Raw genomic sequence first — 6,000 nt, 5'->3', positions numbered from 1 at the left:
GACGCGCCTCGTGGGAGTATCACCTCTCCCCCCTGCTACGCCAGCGTAGTAGGTTCGTGGATATAATGGTACTACTCACAGATAACGCAGACCCATGGTGCTCCTCAGATAGTGGTACTAATCACAGGCAACACCCAAACACAATGTTGTTCCTCACAGAGTGGTACTGAACGCAGGTAACGTCATTCCATGGTGTTCTGCACAGGTAATCACAGGTAATCTTATGGCCCCAAATCCATTATCCCTTCGTCGCCCCGTACAACAAGCACTGGATACGGTGGATGTATTCTTCATCTGCGTCCTCAACCCACAGTGGGTGATAGATTTTTGTGTAATGGGGAAACATTTAGGTCATAATCCCTGAACGTACAAGATGGAATGAAATTATAGCTTAAAATTTACTCATTGACTAGCATTAAAATTATAATGAGGATGAAATGATGATGATGATGCTTGTTGTTTAAAGGGGCCTAACATCGAGGATGAGGATGAAAAATGATTATGAAATTAAATTTGAGGATCCAATCCATAATGAATATTACGACACAATTATTAAAACAATAATTAAAGTGCAATAATATTAAATTAAGTGGGGTTGGTTATTATTGTTTTAAGAGAAATAATTACAACAGGGAAACCATCAGAGGGAAAATGAAAGAGGTCCAGCATTTCGAAGAATGAACGTAGCGGCAAAAGAAAAGGAAGGCGCCGAAGGGCATGCAAATGAAAAACACCCTAGGCCTCGTAAACCTAATACCATCCGGGACGGAGAAGAACAAGAGTTGACCAAGAGAGGTAGGATAGGAAAGATGAAAGTAAGGAGCCTGACACAAGTAAGTGGAAGCAATGCCAGGCTTAACTACGAGAACTGAGGACGTCAACCCATGCTCGCAAGTGGAGAGTGGTGGTGGTGGTATTGGTGGTGGTGGTGGAGGTGGTGGTGGTGGTGGTGGTGGTGGTGGTGGTGGTGGTGGTGGTGGTATTTGTTGTAACCAAGGTTGAGATTTACAAAACACAACTTCAAATGCAAAATACACTATTTACACAAATAAAACTGAAATTTAACTTGAAGCAAAATGAATTAAGAATCTTGAGAAAGATACACTTTTGTACACTATATACAAGTTTGCAGTATTTACATCCACTACTATCTCGAAAAGATAGTCCTTGATATGAAAAGTCGATAGTCGAAAACTATCAGAAGTACTGACATAAATGTTTTGGAAAGTCCTTCCTTGCTGAGTTCATAAAAGCAAGTTCAATGTTGGAAGAATTCTTACTTGGCGAAACCAAGGGAGCTTGCATTAATTAAGGAAATATAACGGTATGTAATAGTATGACTGGATATGGGCAGCGGAATAAGAGGAGCGGTGACCAGAGGTGATACCTCGTACTGCCAGAAATTCAGTCCACCTGGTCGAAGCACATTTTCAAGAGGAGTAGCCTCCGTGCTCGACGTAGGGTGTATTCTGGAGCTGGACACCGGGGCAAGTGGGCATCAGGACAGGCTGGGAGTTCCTCTTTATAGTACACACACGACGGTTCAGGCACGCGCACTGAGGGCTGCGCGTCGAGGCTAGAAGAATGACACCTGGCGCGCGTGTAGCTGGCTGGCGGAGCGAGAAGGGAGCGCCGGACATACAACAGTATTGGTGGTGGTGTTGGTGGTGGTATTGGTGGTGGTGTTGGTGGTGGTTTTAACAGGAAGTACAACTGGGTAACCATCCTCTTTTACACTAATCAGAGGGTAAAAATGGAAGGGGTCAACAGTTCGAAAAATGAAGGTACTAGCCGAAGAAAGCCAAGGGCCACCAAGGTGGTGATCATTGTTTTAAGAGGAAGTACAACATGGCAAAAATTTTCTGTTAACACTATTCATAAGAAAAGAGTAACGGGTCCGACACTTCGAAAAATGAAGGTATCGGCCAAAGGAAGACAAGGGCCACGAAGGGCGCGATAATAAAAGACTCCCTGGGCTACGTATGCTCTAATACCGTTGGGTTCGGAAAAGAACAAGAATTCACCAGAGGTCCGACAGGATAGATGAAAGTGAGAATCCTGGTACAAGTAAGTAAAACCAATGCCAGGCCTCAGCTAAGGGTCCCGTGATCGTCAACCCACGCTCCCGAGTTAATAGTCCCTGGGGCCCATATAAAGTCGGTACAATATATTTTTGCGACATTTGCTCGTGTAAATTGTTATATGATAAAGACAAATTTTAGTTTGGTGGTGTAGACACTGTTGTTCATTTGGACGAAAGTGTGATTACCGAAAGGAAACATAATGTTGGAAGAATAGTTAAACAAAAATGGATATTTTGGCCTTTATGACACTCAAGAAAAAGAGGAATGATTATTTATGTGGATGATAGAAAATCAAAATCATTAACTGACATTATTTTAGAACATGTTCTAACTGGGACGGAATCATGGACTGGCCGTTGGCGGGGTTATGCTAAATTATCTACTTTGAGATGGGGGGCGGGGGTTCACCATTCATACATAAAACTGTTATCATAGCAAAAATTTCATTGATCCCATCATTGGTGCCTGCACCAACCAAATAGAAGGCTACTGCTCACAACTGTAACGATATGTCTGAAGTATGGGTGTACTGAACACAAAACTGCTCCCGGAGCATAATGACCAGTTCATGTGGCCCGACGTCTACGGAAAATGAACTAAGGACGCATTCGACAACATGGTGCTGCACATTACACAGAAATATCGTAAGTACCACAAAAATAATTTTTGTTGAAAAAAATAGCATGGACCCTGGACCAATAAATATATCACTTAATGAATGAGTTAGTGCACAAGTCCACAACTCGCCCTAATGGTATGTCGTAATATGTTCGTTTCTTCAAAATATTCATCCTTTATTCTTCCACACATTTCTCTAACCACTTCGAGATTCCTATGAATTTTCCTATATTTTTTTGAGTCAACACGTTACACTTTCGTCTACAACATTTCAAAAATTCAATGAAAAAGTCCGTAGGACAACCATTTCTTAAAAACACTATCACCGGTAATCTATCTCTGAATTTAAGCTCGCTAGTCCAGAGAATTCTTCTGATGTACATAGGGCATAGCTCTCTATCAATAATTAATTCCTGCTTATCGCGATACAATTCAGGAAATGATGCCTTTTTTTTCCTTTTTTCCTTTGCAGTAATACCGTGAAGTAACAAGTGAAGTGATAGCCCTTGAAATTACAACGAATGAGCAACATGAAGAAAACGACACCTAATACGAGCAACTTCAGTAAGCAAAGACATCACACACGAAAGTGTTAGACAAACAAAACACATACGGAAGCGCTGCGACGTACAGAAAAAATAGCTGTAAGTATGTATCCATATTATTCTCTACAAGTAAAATATATCGTACCATTTATTAATTTACCGCAGATTTTACACTTCATTTGAGTAAAAGCAATTATCTTCCATTTGGGACAAAAACTACAGTGAAATTTCGTGGATACGATTCGTTCACATACCCAACAGGTCACTATACCTGATAAAGCGAATGACTAGGCTTGCTGACAGAAAATGAGGGAGGTGCCAGATCCACGCACTTTGTGAGGTAGAACGTACTGTATACTACGGTCAGTTGGGCCGAGAGTATGCACCGAGGGGTCTTCGCTCCTGAACAAGTGTTCTCAAGTTGAGACACTACCCGAGACAGACAGGTTTGCTGGATATTGATGACTGTAACGATGCGATAGGAAGAAACAAGGCCTAGGCACAGTTAACGAACGTGTGGCACACTTTGTCAGTCAGGTTCCATTAATCATGTAAGACACAAGCTGCGACAGCTCTGAACACGCGAATTCCCTGACCGCCTTCAAGGTCCTATTGCCCCTAGAGCGGAAAGTATTACGTAGTAACAAGAACTACATTCTTGAACAACTACATTCTCAGTTTAGAGAAAGAGCACTACAAGGGAAAACACTGAAAAATAACCCGGGCTTCGAACTGATGATTATTATTATTATTATTATTATTATTATTATTATTATTATTATTATTATTATTATTATTATTATTATTATTATTATTATTATTATTAAAAATAAAATATAAAATTTAGAACACATTTTAAAATATTTAAACAGGTTCAATATATTTTTTAAAAATTAAAACTGAGAAAACAATCTACTACCCTCATAAACCAGACAGCAAATCACTCTGCATAGTCAGTATGTACAATAAGTACACTTCCTGCCACAAAAAGTGATCAGATGAAAATGGTAGTTCTCCGAGTTCAAATACAAGCAAAGGAAGGACAGGTAATTTACAGATGTCTTAGCTAGTTAATGCACAGAGGTTTATCCACACTTTGTAAAATAAAAGGTGCACGTCTAAGAGTCAGAATGATAGCATACGCTATAAATTGTCCTAAACGTGCGTACTGTATTATACAGTAAAAGTATGTGTATTGAAGAGTAAGATTAATATTTTCTTATGGAAGAGCACAGCACAGAACGAGGTATACAAAATTTGACAATGACTTTTCGTCGTTCAATTCCTGTGCCAGGAAGCGAAAACATCACACTAGCGGCTTTATAATACAGTATTAATTTACCTTTAATATACCTGCACGTTACAGATCTTAAAGAATATTATTTAATAATGCTCCTTAAAATTGTTGCTAGCGTTTCTTTCAGAATATTCTACTTAGAAATGCCTAACTACACATATAGAGAAACGTTTGTTTTGCAGGGAGAATTACTACCACTCTGCATGGCCTCGTGACTAAACGTGTTCTCGCTAAACTTTCCGCTATTAATATAGGTCTATAGATGATGCACTATTAGCACTTAAATACAGAAGTAGGTTTCAATGTTTGTAGTCACAATTTATACAACCATGCTTGAAAATAAATAATGTTCTGCCTACACTAGGTTAAACAGTTACTTTTGGTAAAGTAAGAAACTCCGCAGGTTACTTTAAATGATTATGCTATGTATTTAACAAGACATACATCGGTCCATTGCAATGTAATGTGTGCCAGCAAACTCGGAATAGACAGTTTATGTACCTCAAACACACTTTTAAAACAATACAAGAACTACAATTAGTAGGAAAGTGTAACGCTTATACCGAAGTTTCTGTTATGTTCTTACATAATAAGGCGTTTATATAAGAGCCTAACTTCCTTCGCAAGAACACATTCCATTTAATTTAACAAACTTTCACAGGAGGCGTTAAACGAAACATTATATAACTTTTCACGTCCTACCGATCATCATAACAAAAAAGCCCACAACAAAATATACATCTGCTCCCGCTTTCAACCGACCACTAAAGAAGTGCGACAACGAAAGAACACAAGATAATCTCATGAGATTATTGCACGGTCTTTTACAAATATTTTCCTGGATCCACAAGAATGGATATGAAAGATGATGATGATGATGATGCTTGTTGTTTAAAGGGGCCTAACATCGAGGTCATCGGCCCCTAATGGTAAGAAATGATATAACAAAAGAAATCAAATTCATCCACTGACCAAAATAAAATAAGAATGTCGTGAAGAAAGAATGGATGGACATGAACCACAAAAACAAAAAACGAGCAAACAAAAAAACAGAGGATCCAATTCAAAAAAGATCATAATTAATGTATGACTGACCAAGGGACCACTCATAAAGCACAATCCTGAATCGAGAATGCTTGATGTCGATAGGGGTCCAAAATCCAGATCTAAGGCCCCTCAGAATGGTACATGTCGCGAGTAAAGTAGAACCATGGTATTTGTCATGTCGGGGTACTAATCAAAAGTAGCGAAGACTAACGGTGTTCCACACAAGAAGGTACTACTCACAAGTTTTGCACTTCGTACAGGGAACGCAGACCTATGGTGTCTCGCACACAATGGCGCCACTCATAGCCAACGCAAACCGATAAGGTTCCTCACCTAGGTGTACTAACCACACATCCCGTGGTGTTCCTCACAGAGTGGGTACCAATCACAGCCAACGCAGACCCACGGT

Source organism: Anabrus simplex, chromosome 4 (genome assembly GCF_040414725.1).
Source record: "Anabrus simplex isolate iqAnaSimp1 chromosome 4, ASM4041472v1, whole genome shotgun sequence".
Lineage (NCBI taxonomy): Eukaryota > Metazoa > Arthropoda > Insecta > Orthoptera > Tettigoniidae > Anabrus > Anabrus simplex.
The sequence above is the reverse complement of the archived record's forward strand: the minus strand, read 5'-3'. Positions refer to the sequence as shown.